A 20,429-nucleotide genomic window follows, 5' to 3' on the forward strand; every position below is an offset into this window, starting at 1 on the left:
CCGTTTTATTCGTCTTCTTTAGGAAGGGTCAGCCTGGGGCCCAAATCCAGCCAATGGCCTGTTCTCATAAATAAGGTGGCATTAGAACGCAGCCACGAGCGTTCATATGTGTAACATCTGTGGCTGCTTTCACACACAACAGCAGAGTTAAGTAGCTGAGACAGAGGCCATGGGCTCAGAAAGCCTAAAATATTTTCTATCTGGCCCTTAACAGAAAGAGTTTGCCCTACATTAATAGGCAACTATATTAATTATAGTTTGCTCTACAGTAATAGAACACGCAATTCTGAGCTATGTGCACGGCTGCCTGGAATAGGGACCTCATGTCCCCACCTGCTAGTGATGATGTCATGTGGTGAAGCGTTGCCAGTAAGATATAAGAGGAAGTTGGGTACAACTTTATCTGGAACCATGAGATCAGCCTGAGTGCAGAGGCCGCGCACAGCAGAGCAATGAATTGGGAAGGGCCTGGTCTGGACACCACGGAGCGCCTTCTGGCAGGACTCGAACATTCTGCCCCGATTTCTAGATGAGTGGGAAATAAATCCTTAATTTGGATTTTTTTTTTTTTTTTTGTCTCTCACAACGAAATCTAATGATAATATATCGGGGTATGCCCATTTTTAACATAAAATGTAGCTACAGCTAGGATTTTTTCAATGTATCTTCCTCGAACAAAAACCCAGGTATCTGCTTTCAGATGGAAGACGAGATGTTACTAGAACTTCTTAAAATGACTGCCGATAAATGACCTCCAGACCATTCAGGAAAGAGCATCATCACGGAGAGATGAATGCGTTCCTTGTTTGTATCCGAAGCTTTATTTTTATAAGCTATAATTTCTCAATTTATCATCCTCGTCCTTAATTGGGTGAGGACAGGATGTTATTTCTAGTAATTACAGTAACTATTAAACAAAACTGTCACGCCCTAAATAATTGAGAATTGTCAAATTCGAAATGAGTGTTTTCCTAATGTGTCATCCCAAATTAATAGGCATTTGTTGGGGAAATCAGGGACATATTGGCTACAATTCGACTTCTCCCTCGCGCTATTTGCTTTTTGCCTTCATTGTTAAGCAGTAAAACTGTTCTGTCACAACAGGCAAGCAACCTGTGCCTGGTGACACAGCAGGTGTGGGGCACATGTTTGAACAAAATGCCTTTTTATTAATTTAATTAGCACCTGGCCTCACAGGCTGCTGAAGGAAGAGTGAGAAGCTTCTTTCCCGCACAGCAAACATCTCTCAGGCTCTTACTCTCCGTCTTCTTTCAGGGTGAAGCCTCTTGTCGTGTATTCCCGTTTTCACCTCTTAGCACTTTCTCCTGGGTTGCAAACAAAAAAAAAAAAAAAAAAAAAAGGAAAGAAAGAAAGAAAATATGAGCCTTTCTAGACTGTGACAATTTATCCAAGGATTTTGTTTGCTTTGGTGAGAGAAGATTTGAGAATCCTAGAAAAAATACTTTGTGCTATGTGGTTTTTTTTTAATGTTTATTTATTCTTGAAAGAGAGAGAGAGTCAGAGCACGAGCAAGAGAAGGGCAGAGAAAGAGGGAGGCCCAGAATTGGAAGCAGGTTCCAGGCTCCGAGCTGTCAGCACAGAGTCTGACACGGGGCTCGAACTCGTGAGCCGTGAGATCATGACCTGAGCTGAAGTCGGACGCTCAACCGACTGAGCCACCCAGGTGCCCCTGTGCTATGTGTTTAAAATGCAATCCTAGAATGTGGGGTAGTGGAAGGCGCTACCAAACTCATTTAGCCTCAGCATCTTAATCCGGAAAAGGAAACTGAGGCCCAGAGAAGTGAGATGTTTTGCCCACAGTTGTGGGAAATTCTGAATTGGAAAACAAATCCCTGGGTTTCTAATCCAGGGATCTTTCCACAAATTGGGCGTATTCTTTTAGTTTCAAGTCTTAAAAATGTTGAGGAATTGGGGCACCTGGGTGGCTCTGTCAATTAAGCACCGACTTCGTCTCAGGTCACGATCTCACGGTTCGTGAGTTCAAGCCCCACGTCAGGCTCTGTGCTGACAGCTCAGAGCCTGGAGCCTGCTTCGGATTCTCTGTGTCCCTCTCTCTCTGCCCCTCCCCTGCTCACGCTCCATCTCTCTCTGTCTCTCAAAAATAAATAAACGTTAAAACAAATTTAAAAAAAAAAAAAACAGAAAGAATCGGTTTCCATCTTTCCACCTTGCTTTCTCCTGTGTTGGTTTCCTTCTCAGCCAGTCTCTCTGTGGTGACAAACAGGCTATCACCTGCTCCTAACTTACATCCTACTAACTTAGGGACGCCCAAGGAATAGTTTCTGCACGCTGTTCCGGGCTTGTCTCCATTCCTGGGGCGGGAACACGTGGTCCCACTACTTGAGCCACATAAACTGAGCTGGGCACAGTGGGGGACACCCAGTGCTGTGCCGGTAAATATTTGGCAACCGGTTCTGGGGGCGGGGAATAGCGTCCTCATTTGTAAAGCCTAGCAGTTTCCACGGTAGATCTCAAGCTCTCCCCAGGTGGTCCCAGAGCACCGAGTTGGGACGAGATGTGCAGGAACACCCATGAGGTAATATTTCTACCGTACAGACAAATAAACGTAAATAACCTGGAGATCAATGACAATAAAATACAGTTAATTAGTACCTTACGAGTTTTGAGCACGTGCTGCCTTTGTTTTAAATATAATGTATTTAATCTCAAGTGTGTAGAATTTAATGGTAAGTAATGGCTGTGTCCGACCACGAGCTGGCCAGATTCCTAATATTTTCATAATTTGGCTCTCGTGAACCAGTATGAGCCAGCTGTAACATACCAGTGGGCAAATACTGCAGAAGGAGAGGTCATCTGTTACCAGAATTAGGGAGAATGGATGCTGAGCAGCAAAGACAGTAGATGTCTCTTCCAAGCGAGAGGGAAGATTTCAGTGCAAATGGAAAATTGGTTGTATTGTAGCAGAGGAAATGCAAAAGAAGAGTTTTGTCCTTGCCAAAAACGTATTTTGAGAGGAAATCTTGGAGCATCAAGAGACACATAAATCGTGTGTGTGTGTGTGTGTGTGTGTGTGTGTGTGTGTGTGTGTTTATGCCCCATGGTAGCTGGCGGTAAGAGTTCCTGAGTATTTCTGCAGCCTCAGTCCTAAGGGTTGGTGGTTTGGAACAGGACAGCCCAGGGGACATCCTGAAGACCCCAAGGACTTGCAGGGATGGAAAGGGCCTTCTCAGTATTTTGCTCCTATCTCGGTCCTCCAGAAAAGCTGATCTCAATAATTAGAATTAAACGCAGGACAGTCCTTCGCAAACTGGTGCGAGTCTAGACTGTAATTTTTTGTTTTGATGTTTATTTGTTTTCAAGAGGCACAGAGAGACAGAGCACGAGCAGGGGTGGGGCAGAGAGGGAGACACAGCATCCGCAACAGGTTCCAGGCCCCGACCTGTCAGCACGGAGCCCGATGCAGGGCTCGAACTCACGGACCGTGAGATCATGACCTGAGCTGAAGTCGGCCGTTTCACCCACTGAGCCACCCAGGCGCCCCGAGACTGTAATTTTTTTTTTTAACTTTTTTTTTTAACGTTTTATTTTTGAGACAGGGAGAGACAGAGCATGAACAGGGGAGGGTCAGAGAGAGGGAGACACAGAATCTGAAACAGGCTCCAGGCTCTGAGCTGTCAGCACAGAGCCCGACGCGGGGCTTGAACTCACAGACCATGAGATCATAACCTGAGCTGAAGTTGGCCGTTTCACCCACTGAGCCACCCAGGCGCCCCGAGACTGTAATTTTTTTGAAAGGACTGAAGTTGCCTTTTCATCCACATGGCAAGCATCCTCCAGAAAGCCTGTCCGTCCTCACTACCCCAGAGCACATGGCTATTTCCCACTTGAACTTCCGCCGTACTCCATCACAACACCATTTACATACACTATGATTATATACTCTCTCATTTTGTTACAAAAATATTCATGGGAGAGAGCTCTATCCTGCCAAACACATTATTGCCTCCTTAATGTTTATTTTTTTTATCCCCAACAATGCTGAGCATAGTATTAAGCACATAGAATGTGTTTAACAAACATGTATTGATGTGAAAACTGACGTACAGTGGCAAATTACTAGCTACTAAAAGAACTTGTGTTTTTTTTTTTTAATTTTTTTTAATGTTTATTTTTGAGAGAGAGAGAGAGAGACAGTATGAGCGGGGGAGGGACATTCTGTCTCTAGAGAGAGACATTGTGTCTCTAGAGAGGGAGACACAGAATCCGAAGCAGCCTCCAGGCTCCGAGCTGTCAGCACAGAGCCTGACCCAAGGCTCGAACCCACGAACTGCGAGATCATGACCCGAGCTGAAGTCTACATGCTTAACCGACTGAGCTGCCCAGACGCCCCCCAAAGAAATTGTTTTATGAAAAGACAATGGTGATGTGATAACCAGGATAATAATATGTGTGTAAATGGTGTTTCTAAGCCCTTCAGGGTGTGACCGGAAATTATTTCTTCACTTTGAAATCTTATCAAAAATGCTGACTTGGTTTTCACAAAGACGGTGTCATGGTAAAAGGCAAGTTAGGCCCTGTGCAAATTAATCAGGTCCAAAAGCTGAGATTGTCCTGTAAATAAAATTCATAGTGACAATTGTCTCTCAGCCAGTCCTGTAAGCTCATTGCCCACAGCATGAACGCTGGCCAAACTTGATACATTCACAGAATTTTGCAAAGGTGACTTCCAAGGAGGTGGCCTCAGTGAGCCAATGCCTTATGTTGATTATCGGAAGAGAAATGACCAGAGGCTAAGGCAGCACCTTCATCCCAGAGGCAATTTTCAAGTTGAACGTGGGGATCCGTGTTGACACGGTTGATGCCATTTTACTTACCTTTAGACAAAAGTCAGCTTTCTGGTAAGAAAACTGAGGCATTTGTCACTTAATCATCTTAATTGTTCACACTACATATTTGAAAAGTTGTAGGGTTGCAAATGCTATAATTATAGTGTCTTATTCAGACTTCAGCTGTTCCCCAGACAATGCCCCACCCCTCACCAAAATCGCTTCTTAAAATTATGCTGTTCAGCTTCTGGTTGGAGTTTCCCAGTTTAAAGGAGATTTAGACCATAGATCTGAAGGCCTCTTCTTTCGATTTTTATTTCCCAGTCTTGTTGGGCCAGCTGCCTTCAACAGATGGAAATGTGGTCCCTTTTGAAGGCAGCATCTGCTATGGTACCTGCTGGCGTCATTTTTTCCCATTTCATGTGGAATCACATACGTTTTTGCCCATGGCCTGCTCTAGCCACACTTTAAATTATACCTAAATTTAATTTTAATTCCAAACACAATCTCTCAGAGCAGCAAATAAAAACAAGTAATTAGAAGTTTGCAAGTTTCTGATTTGACAGCAATTTGAAGAAACAGAAAAATGGTGTCAATGTGGAACTTAAGAAAGGGTACGTGAAACTCACAAATGTTGCTAAACCTGTGCGCGTGCACGCACACACATTATTATTAAATCATAGTCAAATTGCCCCAATAGCCAGAGGACATAGACAATGCAATTTGGTACAGCCGACTTTCCCCGACGGTTCAACAGGGATGCCTTTAAGAATCAAAACTTTGGGTGGCTCGGTTGGTTAAGCGTTCGACTCTAGATACTGGCCCAGGTCATGATCTCATGAGTGAGAAGAATACAGAACCCCAGTTTTGTGGGTTCGAGCTCCCCATCGGGATTCTGCTTGGAATTCTCTCTCTCTCTCTCTCTCTCTCTGTCCCTCTCCCACTCACACTGTCTCTGTCTCTCTCAAAATAAATACATACATACATACAAACTTTCCAAAAATTTTAAAAATTAAAAAAAAAGAAAACTTTAAAATCATAACGACTCTCATGTCAGTGCTTTGCGGGATGTATTACATTCAGTTTATAAATATAATTTCATCCACTTCGTAATGACTTATTGGCATCCTTACCAACATTCGTCACCACGCTCCGCTGTTGTGACAGATAGTGCGTCCAGGACGAAAATAATTCTTATTCATCTCCATTCAGTACCACAAACGTTTGTGTGTTTGCCCTGTCCACACCAGAAATGATGCTGAGTCCTAAGAATAGAGATGAACGAACCTGGCGTTGTTTCCAGCCTCGCTCTTTCCCACTCAAGGAAAAGCGAGAGGGCAGGAGACACACGATGAGTCGTCACGGACAACTGGCCTTGGAGGTGAGCAGGACCCAGATCGTGAGGGACTTTGAACTTGGGCAGTAGGAAGCATGGAGCAGGCAGATGGAAAAGTGGACACAATGAGACGTCTGCTCTGGTCCAAACAAGAAATGACACAACCTGAGCCGGGCCAGTAACGGCTCAAAGAGATAAAACCCACAGGATCTGGTGTCTCCCTTCATGATGGAATAGAGAAGGAGAATCTAGGATGATCCCTAAGTCTCTTGCTATGGCACCTGGGGGATGATGCCGTTAGCCAAGATGGGAAATTCGGAAAGAATGGGCTTGAGAAGGAAAGGTACTGAGTTTGGCTTTTCATTCATTTCTTCAACAAATATTTATGGGTCACCTAGTGTGTGCCAGTCACTGGGTTGGCACTGTGGGTACAATGGTGAGCAAAAGAGGAAGTGATCATGGCCTCTTCTCCGAAGGTATCTCATCGTCCTTGAATTAAACACCAAACTTCTTACTTGGCCTATAGGCAGGGAGCATATCAAAAGCTGTCCAGACACTTAACAAGTAATACTACACAGGTACTGGTCATCAGAACAGATGCCAGCATCTTGGATCAGCATTTTAAGAATCTGCATTTCCTGCCCCCTTATGCCAGGCATTACTCTCTGGTTACTGGATCACGGGGAAAATCCAGAGGAGGGGCTGGGCAGCGGGACTCATGGAGGGGGTGGGGGAACACTGGAGTAGCTCAGCGTAGCAGCTATATTTATCATCTGTACAGAAGTATGTTACTGTCTTAATGACAGCATGGCCATATTGGTACAGATTGGCTGACCATCGGGCCTGCTTCCAAGGCCTTCTGTGGTCTGGCATCTCTCCCCTTCTCTGGCTTTGTCTCCTGCTCTCGCTGTTCTAGCCACACTGGCCTTCTCTGAGTGCCTTGAAAATACCACACTCCCACTATGGAGCCCCCAGCCATTGTTTCCTCTGCAAACAGCCTTCTTGCCCCCCCCCCCACCCCCTCAGCTAACTCCTCTACATCCTTCCTTCTCGACTCTGACAGATCCCTCAGGAAGCAGGCCTGACTTCCCTGAAGAGGTAGCCCTCCCTCCACCCCCACCGCCAATTCATCGCCCAGTAATAATCCCTCACAGCACCTTGTCCTTCTCCCTTGCCATTATCACAGTCGAAGTTTACAAATATATTTATGTGGTTACTCAGTTCACCCTCTCTTGTAAGCTCCAAGAGCGGAGAGACCATGTCTTCTTTTGACTGGGGCCGGGGGATCTGTTTCTGAGATGGTGCCCTCACGTGGCTACTGGCAGGAGACCTCAGCTTCTCACCACGTGGAGCTCTCCTCACAATAATGGTAGCCAACTTCCCCCAGATCAAGCCATCCAAGAGAGCGAGAAGAAGCCACAGTGGCTTTTGTGACCCAGTCTCCTGAGGCTCACCGTGTTGCTTCCAGTTTATTAGAAGCGAGTCATTATTAAGTTGAGCACACACTTAGAGGGAGAGGAATATGGCTCCACCCCTTAAAGTGAGGAGTATAAAACACTTTGTGGACGCATAGTAAAATCATCATAAGGAGCATTAACTCTGAGGACTGCTACAGGTCAGAGGTTGACATCTCTTTGAATGCAGAGAAGTGACGTGAAAGCAGATAAAATATTATACAATCGTACCCATATAGGTAATGTGTGTTAACGGATGACCACTGACTTTGGTAAAAGCCACATCGCTGCTGACTTTCACATTAGACAAACTCTTTGCATTCTTACTATTTTCTTTGAGAATACCAGTCACGATGAAAAATTAACATTCAGAAAATTCATATCTCAACAAAGTGATATTTTCAGATAATCATATTGAAAATAATCTTAATATACTCTATGTCATGATTTATAAAAAGTATTCTAAGCATACTGAATATCATATTTATAGCTGTAATTTGGAGTTTTCTTTGTACATTATTTACTAGCATATTGAATTCTCTGCCCATTAAGTGTGTATATATTTCAACCAAACTAAAATACAGCATTGCAACCCAGACTAAAGTTGCCTCAGACATTCAGAAATTCTTGAGAAATCCTTTCTGTAACATTGTTTTCTTGTTTTTTGCATTCCTTTTGACACATTTCAATCACCAGTTTCTAAAAATTACTTGTTAATTTTTTTTTTCAACGTTTTTTATTTATTTTTGGGACAGAGAGAGACAGAGCATGAACGGGGGAGGGTCAGAGAGAGAGGGAGACACAGAATCGGAAACAGGCTCCAGGCTCCGAGCCATCAGCCCAGAGCCTGACGCGGGGCTCGAACTCACGGACCGCGAGATCGTGACCTGGCTGAAGTCGGATGCTTAACCGACTGCGCCACCCAGGCGCCCCTAAAAATTACTTGTTAAGATCTGATTTAAGAGGTGCCTGGGTGGCTTAGTCAGTTGGGCGTCCGACTTCGGCTCAGGTCATAATCTCATGGTTCACGGGTTTGAGCCCCGCATCGAGCTCTGTGCTGACAGCTCGGAGCCTGGAGCCTGCTTCGGAGTCTGTGTCTCCTTCTCTTTCTGCCCCTCCCCCATTTGCACTGTGTCTGTCTCTCAAAAAATAAATAAACGTTAAAAAAAATTTTTTTTAAAGATCTGTTGTGACATCATGCTTATCTTATGACAATTATTCCATACTCAGAAGTTTGGGCCAAAAACACATTTAATGTGTCCCTGTTCTTTCACATGTATGTATCCTTAACTAGTTGACCTTCTAAACAGAAGAAATCTTTTTTTTTAAATTTTTTTTAATGTTTACTTATTTTTGAGAGAAAGAGACAGAGTATGAGGGGGAGAGGGACAGAGAGAGAGACACACACAGAATCTGAAGCAGGCTCCAGGCTCTGAGCTGTCAGCACAGAGCCCAATGTGGGGCTCGAACTCACGAACCGTGAGATCATGACCTGAGCTGAAGTCGGATGCTCAACTGACTGAGCCACCCAGGGTGCCCCTAAACAGCAAGAAATCTTAAATAATGTGAACACAGCAATGTTCCTTCTCTAATATTTCCATTATATTTAGCTTCCTTTTCCTTGTCTTTCAAATAAAGTCAAGAATCATTATTTTACCTGTTATTGGGAGCGTATCTGTTAAAGTCTTTGGGGAGAGGCAGCATTTTAGATGGATGTTATGCCAGGGAGACTGCTTCTGTGCTATGATTTCGGAAGAAATCCTCCACTCTTCCTGTGTTTGAAATTTACCCAGCAGGAGTCATGGTGTTTCGCTCCATGGTTTGTCTTAAGGTTAAATGAAAATGATTTCCAGTTGTTTGGAACATCATAAGGAATGAACCCTGTCGTACGCACCTCGCCATTTCACCGGCACATCAAAGCCGTGAAGCACGATCATCAGAGTCTGTCTCCTGGTAAGGTGCAATGGATAAAGTGACTTGACCAAGATGGCCCGTGTCCTGTTGAATATTGCTCAACGAGTAAATGGTAGGGGCCAAACTGAAACTCTGGGCTTTTTATTTCAAGGTCCTGGAGCTTTCCACCATAACAGGCTGACTTCACTCACACCGATGCGTAAGTTACAGCTCTCAGAGCTATGACTGGGAGCATTGTGGCATAAATGGAGAAGGGACCCCGACAGGTGTCAGTCGTGGCTGACCGAGTGTGCAGTCTGGGTCTGCTCAGGAGATAGAAGCCACAGGGCAGGTTAAACAGGGAAGCTGAATATAAAGAATTATTAATTGTGATGAAAGGGAGGCTGTAAGATAGAAGGAATCTCTTTGTGGTGCCTCGGCGGAAGGGAGAGGACCCAAGGAAGGGCAAGCTTGGAAGGCGTTCGGGTCTTGTTGGAGAAGGTGTGGTTCGGCCCACCCTAAGCATGATGCATAAGAGGACAGTCTAGGGGCGCCTGGGTGGCTCAGTCGGTTGAGCGGCGACTTCGGCTCAGGTCACGATCTCACAGTCCGTGAGTTCGAGCCCCGCGTCGGGCTCTGTGCTGACCGCTCAGAGCCTGGAGCCTGTTTCAGATTCTGTGTCTCCCTCTCTCTCTGACCCTCCCCCGTTCATGCTCTGTCTCTGTCTCAAAAATAAATAAACGTTAAAAAAAAAAAATTAAAAAAAAGAGGACAGTCTAATGCACTGCACATCATCAAAATTAAAAACTTGGATGACCAGGTTAAGAGGATGAAAGATGGGGAAGCCTGGAGGCTAGTGCGGCAGAAACACAGACTCCCAAGAATCCGCGTCTATCCCAGAGGCGCAGGCAACGTGCTTAGAACACAAAGGAGAAGGAGATTAATTTCAGCCAAGGGGATCTGAGGAGTCAGAAGAGGTGATAAGTAAACCGGGATTTGAAAGGCAAGCAGGATTGCAACAGATGGACCCAGAAGTATGAAGAGCATCCCAGGCAGAATGAGCAAAGGCCAGAAGGGAAAAAAAGTGCAAGAATGTTTACCCGGTTCGTAGCCCGGTGCGTGGGAGGAGCCAAGTGGGAAGTGAGCCTGGAAAGGTGGGACAAAGAGTGCAACCGAGTGCCCTGCGCATATAGCCCCTGTGCCCAAAGCCCGGGAGGCCAGAGAATGTTAAGTACAGTAAGAGGTGCAGAGAACCCTGGCGGGGGTGCGGGGTCAGGGGGTGGGGGGAGCTCTGGACCTAGGTAAGAAGAAGATTATTTGGCCAGGGGCCATGATGCAAGATGTCCATCTGTTCTGGGGAGCATTGCCCGAAGGGGAGCAGGAGGGAGGAGCTACAGGGCCCCTTCTGGAAGCTTTCCCGCTTCTGTGCCCCCATCTTAGGCCCAGGCTGGGACACCTGAGTCTGTCTCTTTCCCACGGGCGTCTCTTCCTTGCGTCTTCCCAAGGCCTTTCTCAGACTGAGGGCGGGGCTGCAAAAACTCACCTGCTGTAGTGTTTCAGGGGGATTGATCCGCCGCGGATCCCCGCTTTGTGCAAGGGAAGAGCCACCCCTGCTTCCCAGGTCTGAACTACGGGGTAGTATTTTAGCCGCAGGGGGAGAAAGGAGGTCAGTTAGCAAGTGGTTTGTGAAGTGCTTCCTCAAGAAACACATCACAGTAAATGCTTTACTCTGCTTTTCAAAACCGTGGATACCCTGGGATTTAAAAAAAGCTCAGTTTATTTTGACCATTAGAGTTTTACATCCACTCTTTACATCTACTGACCTAATTCTATCAGGAAAGCTGAAGGGTCTGTGGTTCCAAGTGTATTTCATCCCATTGCCAGTTTCTTTCAGGCGGTCTTGCTGGTAGCTGGGAGGTGGCAATCCTTCTGCTCCGTCCAAGTAGCATTTGCTAATTTAAAGGCACACAAGTCAGCAGTCTTTTAACAACTAGGGGAGCACATTGCTGGATATTTACCGAGTTCTAATCTTCTGGTAAAAGGTGAGAACGGTTAGAGGGAGAAATGAAAGAAAGTATCATTGACGAAAGAAAGAACGGGAGAGAGAAGGGGCGCCTGGTTGGCTCAGTCGGCTGACAGTCAGTTGACATTTGATTTCAGCTCAGGTCATAATCCCAGGTTCGGGGGATCTGGGATGGAGCCCTGGGCTGGGCGTGGAGCCTGCTGGAGATTCCCACCCCCAACCCCCTTTCTTTCTCCCTCTGTCTCTCTGCCCCCTCCCCCCACCCCCAAAAAAGAATGGAGAGATGGATGGGCTTCCTGAATGGGAGGAAAATCTGAGTGTCTATTTTGGGTATTTAGCTGTTGCTCCCCAAGCAAGTTATTCTGGGGGGCGGGGGGTGTCTGTAATTCCTGTTCCATCCCAGAATTTCCCTTGATTAACCCCTGAAGCTCACAGAGCCACACTTGCCCCAAGTCTCTGTGACATTATCAGCAAAACTGAACTGTAGCCCTTCACTCAACAAGAGTTTGGTTTCTGAACTTGATCTGCCAGCACGACTGCCCCAGCCAGGAACTCCTCATCCAGATTCCAAGTCTAAATTAAACACACGTTCTTAAAAAATGGTCAGAGGGATCATGCAAATTCCAAAAAAGGTCTCTTCACTTGCCGTTCCCCAGAGACCATTCATGGGCAGGGGATTATTTCCCTCATAAAATGGCAGTCTAATGTCTTTGTTGGGTATTCTCTGTCCTTCGAGGACTCCAGGCTGCAGCCTCCTTTAGCTCTTTAGCGTCCATTTAGCCCTGATTTTTTCCTCCCCAAAGCGAATATGGAGTCAAAGCAACTGGCCTCCCAGACCCAGAAAACCAGGCTCTAAAGTCATTGGAATTTCCTAAATTCTCTGTACATGTTATCTAACTACAACAGCTGTTCTTTAAAATATATCATATAAACAAATGGTGCCGATGGGCTCTCAAGTTTTTCCTGGCGCAGACATCGTATGACCTGGAAAACGCACTCCATCATTCACGACTAGAATGTCCTCTCCGATGTAGGCCAAGAAAAACTTGGAATACTCCAAGATACGCTTTGTACAACATCCATTACATACGAAAATACAGGAATAGTGGCTCAGCACTGAAACCCCACTGCTGGCAATCAAAGAAGAAAGTTCGGGGGGAGAGGAGATTTCTCGGAGGACTTGTGGCCAACGTTCACGCAAAAAACATCAGGACACAGAGAGGGTAGAGAAGAGGCTGAGGGGGCCTCGTAGGGAAGATGGCATGAAATCAGGGACCCGGGGAGTGATTCAGCTTTCTTCAGGAAAGAGGAAGGAAGGAGGACACTCGCACCAAAGAACCCTAACAGCAGTCCCTAAACTTCCCAGGGAGATCTGCCTGCTTGGGGAGTGTGGCTGTAGCCCAAGGTCGGGGAGATGTGGCTAGGGCTGGGGTGGAAGCCGGGAAGGGAGACAGAGGGCACGTCGTGCAGATGATCGCCGAAGCTCTTCTTACGGAACGTGAGATCATCGGACGTGTGTCACAGGAGAGCCACACAGTGGCGACTTCATAGCAGATGCTTGCTCTGGGCCCGATATCCCCCACCCTGGCACACTATAACTTATTTCTTAAAACCATCCTGGGAAGTGTGTGCTCTTCCCATTTTACAGGCAAAGAAACGGAGACGTCAGCCGATGACATAACGTTTGCAAAGCCAAACGGCCGCGAAGCAGTGGGGCCAAGATTTAAACCCAGGGCGTCCAGCTCCAGAGCCCGTGCTGTTTTGCTTCCCGAGGAAGTCATTACCTATTTTAGAAAGATAATCCCGTGGCCCCGTGGGGGATGAATGAGGAGAGACAGGAGGCAGGGAGGCCCGCACGGAGGCCACCACAGTGGTCCCAATGAAAGCTCACACAGGCCTCAGGTTGATAGGATTTAATGAACAAGTGGATATGGGGTGAAAACAAGGGGGCAGAAGGAAAAACTACTGACTCATCTCCCTTGAATGACTGGGTGAGTGGCGCTTTCAGTTCCAGAGATGGGAAACACGGAAGACACAGGATGGGTCAGGGGGAGAAGAAAGAAGAAAGGGTGGCTTTGTCCGAGGCCAAATGATTTCACACAGGAGGGACATTCGAGTAGAGGCGTCTCCTCACAGGTGAAATAACCGACTTGGAGCATGGGGGACATCGAGGCTGAACACAGAGGTGGAGGTGGACATTCCTGAAGGTCGTGAAGTTTTAGCTTCGGGGCTTCTCCCATACGTGAACCCTTCAGGCCCCTGGCCTCTTTATAAAGACCCCGCCTCTTTATTATTCGTGGGGTCAGGTGTGTTTGGGAGCCTTTCAGAGGTAGGTGGTTGGAGCTGACATTGATCCAAACCGTGACTGTTACCTCCTTCCACCCCTCCTCCTTCCCACTGACCTTCCCCTCAGATCCAAGGGCACCGGAGTGCCCCAGGCATGGGGCGAACCTGTTTAGGAGGATGCCGAGTTAAGAACACCCGTAGTTGGGGATTAATGGGCTACATCTGGACGGCTTCAGTGTCTAGTTAAGTTACTGCTAGCCATCTTAGTACAGAAATTTTGTAAAAGAACGCCCTCCCCCCCCCACCACCAAATTGCATAAACATCAAGTCTCATAAACCTCGGTGTATCCCTGGATTGAGTTGGAGGTGATAATTTGATACAGTTGACCACTGACGCCCTGGGAATGACAAGACTGCACAAAGAGAGCAGGTAGCAAGAAAAGATCACAAGGAATAAAACCTTCAGGAACTCACGGTCAAGGGGCGAGTGGAAGGAGCCGGATGAAGAAAGTTACCATGAGACTATAGGGGCTTGGGAGCCAAAGAATGACTAGTTTCAAGAGGGGAGGGCAGGCAATTCAAGGAACAAATGCAGAAGAGAAACTGTTGAACTAACTAGGTGGGTAGAATAAATCGGTGGGTAAAAGTCGCCTTGAGGAGTGCCCAGAAGTAAGCAACTAGAGGCGATGAGTCTAAGCTATTTTCTAAAGATATAAAAATGGCTATTTGCTCTGTGCAGGATACCCTGCTCAGTGCTTACAAACGTTACTTTCACGTGTCAACTTGGCTGGGCCATAGCACCCTGATATTTAGGCAAACGTTATTCGGGATATTTCTGTGAGAATATTTTTTGGATGCAATGAACACTTAAATCAATGGACTTTGAGTAAAGAAGGTTGCCCTTAGCAGTGTGGGTGGGTTGTGCTCAAGGTAAGGCTGGAGGGTTAGCAGTGGGTAAGGTATTTGGGTAAGCAGTGACCAGGGAAAAGCAATCAAAAGGGAAAGCGTAGTTGCATGAAGAAACGCCCGGAGCCTATTTGGACATTTGCAGGAGCCCAGGCTGGATTCAGCTCAGTATGCCTAAGAAAACGGAAAGGACAGGTGTGGATAGATCCATGGAAGCCAAAGTGTAGAGGGTGTTTTAAGGTTAGAAATGAGGTGCGTGTCATTCTTTTAGCAGGAAACAGAGAATTATTTCTTTGAGCAGGAAAGGGGCATGATTGGGTTTCAGAGTACAAACTATCCTAACTAATCCATGAGTTAGGCTCCTATCATTCTTTCTGTATACCATGTGCCAGGCACTAGGCTAAGTATTGTAGATGTGGTAATAAAAACACACAGTCTCTGAATTCAAGGAGCTCACAGCCTGGGAGGGAGCTGGAGATAGAGAAGGAGAGAATTATAATGTAATATTGATGAATTATTTAATAACAGTTAAGTGTATGGTGGAAAAGAATCTCACAAGGGGCGCCTGGGGGGCTCAGTCAGTTAAGTGTCTGACTTTGGCTCAGGTCATGATCTTGCAGTTTTGTGAGTTCGAGCCCTGTGTCAGGCTCTGTGCTGACAGCTCAGAGCCTGGAGCCTGCTTTGGATTCTGTGTCTCCCTCTCCCCCTGCCCCTCCCCTGCTCGCGCATGCTCTTTCTCTCAAATGTTTTTTAAACATTAAAAAAAAAAAAAAAAAAAATCACCCAAGAGAGGCACCTAATGCCCTGGGTTGTCACAGAAGGCTTCCTGGGAGAGGTGATTCAGGACATTTTTTTGGAACTCCGAATGATTGTCTCATAGAGGTTAGGTCGGATCACTTGAACATGAGTTGTAATTTAATGTGACCCAACCTCACAGAATGTTACAATGGGGGGCAGGTCTCCCAGGTCAGACCTCGAAGACCTTCATACCTCATGACTACCTTACCACGGTATTTTCAGGCTTATGGGTCCCCAAAGTAAGCAGCCTAGGACTTCTCAATATGCAAAATCTGAAGCTGGACGGTTTTTAAATACTTCCATCTTGTTTTCCCTTTCTGTGCTTTTGCTTACGCTCCTCTCCCCAAAACCTCTGGCCTCAAGGCCTTCGGCCCTGCTGCAAGGTGCTCATTGTTTCTTGAATCCTGATTTGCCCAAAGCTTTCCCTTCTTGAGGTGCTACTGACTGATCCGTGTTAGAAAAAAAAAAAAAAAAAAGCAACCTGATTGAAGTAGTTAATCCTTACGTGCGAATGACTCTTAGAGCTATTTAAGTCTTTAAGAGCCGGATCCCACAAATCTCTGGTGGACTTACAGGTAATAAAAAAACAAGGCCTTTGTGTATTTGTTTATATAGGTCATTTATAAGTCAGGAGTTGAGAAGGTGGGGCTACCTCTCCGATGTTTCCCATTCAGACTTATTTAGTTTGCCACTTGGGTCAGTAAATTTCTGCTTCTCGACTTATATACACTTACATTTAGCATCTTTTCTCGTGAATTACAGTAGTAGAGGATTTAAAAATCTGTTTCTTCAAGGATGTATGACTTGTCCTCAGTGGAAGAAATGTTGATATCATTCCATCTCTTTCCTGCTTCCTTTGAAAACTGAGCTGGTTGAAGCTGTATAGTAGTTACAGCACGTGTGTAGTTATTTTTCTAAGAGGAACTGGTATTTCCAAAAAAAAAAAAAATCACACATCATATACATCTCATGATTTGGATTAAGTAAACGAATTTCGTTGAAAAGTGTTTACTTGGCTCCTCTGCCTTAAAATACGCTCTTTCAAAATAAGACTTATTGTAATATGTCCTAATGCTAATACCAGAAGTTTTAAGGTCATACAATTTGACACGTTAACGTTAGATCAGTGGTTCCCAAACTCAAGTCACCAGATTAGCTCTGGGCAATTCTTTCTTTTTTCTCTTTGTCGTCATCATCAGCATCATCGGTTATGTTTATTAAGTATGTAATTTACAACAACCTCCTATGAGAACATTTATCACCGCCTTTTCATAGATGAAGACACTGAGGCACAGAGAGATTAAGTAACCTGCTCAAAGTCACCCACATCATAAGTAGTAAAGCCAGGATGTAAACAAACTCTGGCAGTTTCAAATTCCCTCCCTGCCCCTGCCCACCCAATTTGGACTCAGTCGATCTGGAAGGAGCCCTAAAATCAGTATTCAAGTCCCCAGGTGATTCTGAAGCAAAGGCAGTTTGGGGAACCATCCCATTAAGTGAACTTACTTTGCACTGGATGGCTAATTCCTTACGCATGTCTTAGAAATAATAGCTCGGGGCGCCTGGGTGGCTCAGTCGGTTGGGCATCCAACTTCGGCTCAGGTCACGATCTCACGGTCCGTGAGTTCGAGCCCCACGTCGGGCTCTGGGCTGATGGCTCAGAGCCTGGAGCCTGCTTCCGATTCTGTGTCTCCCTCTCTCTCTGCCCCTCCCCCGTTCATGCTCTGTCTCTCTCTGTCTCAAAAATAAATAAAAAAAAAAAAAGAAAGAAAGAAAGAAAAAAATAAATAAATAAAAAAAAGAAAGAATAGCTCATATGGCTAGTCCAGTGGCGCAGTACCCTTTCATTGGATCAGTAAACATATATGTTTGAATATTCTTCAGTGTTCTTTAGGGACAATGCTGAGGGGCCTGGTGAACTTTAAGAAATACTGCATGACCCAAGGCACAGACCATCTAGTTTAAAGGCACTTGTGAGAAGTTGGCCATTAGGAAGAGATCACAAAAGCCTGGGTAGAAGGTGCAAAGTAGGGTTCCTAGAAGGGGATGTGAGCTCAAAATGGGAGCAGGGTTTGCAAACGTATGAAAGGAAGAGGGAAATTTTTCTGTTCAAGGAGGAAGCAAGCCCTCAGAAGTAGTGCTTTAAGGCTGGTATTTATGGGCCAACAAATAGGCCCAACAAGACTGGATGAAGTTAGGACTTCCTTTTGGGAGGTGGCTGGAAATACATTTGGAAAAGTAAGTTAGGACAAGATTCTGGTGAACCTTAAGTGCCAGGTCAGAGCAACCCTATGAACAACGGAGGGCAGCAAGGGTGTGTATTAAAAAGTTTGAAAGGACAAAATACGAGGGCAAAGCTATCAGCCGGGAAAGAACAATCTGCAGCCAGTCACTGCGCAGGCTGGAAGGAGAGAGAAGAGATCAGAACCAGGAAAACGATGTTGAAGGAACATTCTAGCGTGGGAAAATATCTTAGAGAAAGAGTGGATACACACGGACCGGGGAGTCACTGGATCGGGTTATGCCATTGACCAAGCTGAGTGATTTGGAGCAAATTGCCTACTTTCTAAGTCCTGGGTTTCTTCGCTGGAAGATGGGTATGATTATGATAATTCCTGCTCTCACAGACTGAGCGAAAATAGACAAAAGATTTCTCTAGGATGGTGTCCGGGATGGTGACAGGTCAGAATTTTGAGTTTTCAGGTCCCTGTGACTTAGAAAATGGAAGACATTTTATGGAAGACAAGGAAAGAAAGGGAACCAATACTTGGTGTTTCAAGAATTATGCAGGAATTATAAACGCATTACCCTTCACAACAACCTTAGGAGGTAAGTATTTTTATCCCCATTTAACAGTTGGCTTAACTAGAGGAAAAGAGAGTCGTTTGGGTATAAATCAGGGTCTGCCTGAATCAAAAACTTGGGCTTTTTGAACTTCATCATATGGCTTTAGATTTGTAAAGTTCTATTTTATTTCACTGGTTTATACCTAATGTTCTAGTCCGAGACTATTTTGAGGTTTGATTCTGACATCTAGCCAGGTAATCATCCCTCCAAACTTCGTGTCATCTGAAAGGCGGCCATCAATTTTGCTGAGATGGGGGAGAAAGTTGGAGGAAGGATTTTTTGGAGTGGAAAGAGAGTAGACGCCCTTGATCTATTAGGTATAAGTCAAGGTTACCCGCCTCAAGTAGATGTGTAGACGCAGCCTGGTCGTAAAGTGGCTATAAAAGCCAATGGAATAGTTTAACCGGCTAAGAATGATAGCGCAGGTGGGTGGCAAGTAAACGATACAAGCCAGTTAACCACCAGGCACCGAGGCAGGGAGAAGTAGAGAGGGTGGTGTAGGTGGATGAAATACTTCCACCGAAGAAAAGTAGAAAATGGGAAAAACGAACAGTAAAGGGAGAGTTGGCCGGTATATTAGCAGTGGGAGGTCAAAGACAAGGAGAACATGCTGAATGCTAACATTGAAGAACACAGGTTAGGAAGATGGAAATGAGATAGACCGTTGTCGGAGGAAAGCACAGGCTCCAGTAAGGGGAAGAAATGATGATATCAAAGAAGCCATATAGGTATAGTGGAAACCATCCTCCGCAGGGTCAAGCCTCCCAGTTTTAGCGTCCATCTTATGGCAGGCCCATAAAAAGTTGTTAAATACATCGAAGTGTTCTTTTGACGGGGTAATCTATTTATTTTATTATTTTTTAATGCTTATTTATTTTGAGAGAGAGAGAGTGCAAGTGGGGGGAGGGGCAGAGAGAGGGAGACGGTGAATCCCAAGCTGGTGCTGCCCTGCGAGAGCAGAGCCCAATGCGGGGCTTGAACCCACAAACCGGGAGATCATGACCTGAACGGAAGTGGCACACTTAACCAACTGAGCCACCCAGGCGCCCCTACAGATGCGGTACTTCTGAAGGTACTTAGATGTTGACAAAAGACCACATTTCGAGTAGAGGGAGCCACGCGTTACCAGTGGGATACTTCTAAGAAAAACCCATGTTACTCAGGACAAACTGTGGACTCTGAGGGGCAGCTTTTGCTCGGGGCCTAGGATTTCGACCCCAAGGGGGTCCTAGAATCTCCGTCCTGTTTTGGTTTGAAGCAAAACGGGAAGTGACATGCGCCCGCATCTTTCACCCAGCTGGGATCATTGGAAATCCTTTCTTGGTCATGGAATCAGCCAGCTCTCTGGCATGTTGGGAACCGTGATATTGAAGCAGGAGCCCCTCACTGAGCCCAAGTCCATGCTCTCTCCACCCTCTCTCAGCAGAGGAAGCCCAGGGGCTCTTGATGCTCCAAAAATTAGCGTTTAGCGTGTTTCAAGTACCCAAGTGACAGTTAATCCCGACCGAATGCCATTAAGGACTCCGGGTTACACCTGAAAACAGTATTTTTTTTAATCGCCTCACCCCATCCCCACCTGTCAATCCTTATTCTGTTCTTGACTGGCCCCCCACCCAGATTAATGATAAGGTGATTCTCGGTCGTTTGCCAAGAGAGACTTGGTCAAAGAGTTGACCTAGGGGAGCCTCGCTAGCTTTTCCTTTAGAAACGATTTTAAAGAGAGACGCACACACAGAGAAGCGCAGGCTTTCAGGCGCTGCGGGCCACGGCCTGCGGGGGCAGAGGGGCTCGAGAACCCGCGACACGTTTCTCTGAAGCCTGTGCCCGGTTTTCGGGGCCTCTTGCCCGGCCCGGACTTGCTCGACGGCCCTTCGGGGATGTTGCGGGGGTGGGGGGGGGGGCGTCTTCTTAACCGGGTGTCCTGGCGGTGGTGTTTCCATGCTGGTTCGGGGCGTTGTGTGGTGTGTGCGCGCACAGCGGAGGGGCGGGCGGAGGTGCAAGACCCTCTCTTCCAGGGTGTTCTGGGGCGGTTGCTCCGGTGCCCCCAACCTAAAAAAGGTGACCCCCTCCTCGCGAGG

General features: G+C 46.2%; 1 long non-coding RNA gene across 1 annotated transcript; it reads right to left on the reverse strand.

Annotated features, from left to right (window-relative positions):
* Positions 1-848: 848 nt before the first annotated feature.
* Positions 849-20,234, reverse strand: LOC122212956. The gene is made up of 4 exons (XR_006199373.1): positions 20,081-20,234; positions 16,239-16,428; positions 11,315-11,443; positions 849-1,325 (listed from the first exon to the last, which is right to left on the reverse strand). It is a non-coding gene; the product is annotated as an uncharacterized LOC122212956 (long non-coding RNA).
* Positions 20,235-20,429: the final 195 nt, after the last annotated feature.

This window comes from Panthera leo, chromosome A2 (genome assembly GCF_018350215.1).
Source record: "Panthera leo isolate Ple1 chromosome A2, P.leo_Ple1_pat1.1, whole genome shotgun sequence".
Lineage (NCBI taxonomy): Eukaryota > Metazoa > Chordata > Mammalia > Carnivora > Felidae > Panthera > Panthera leo.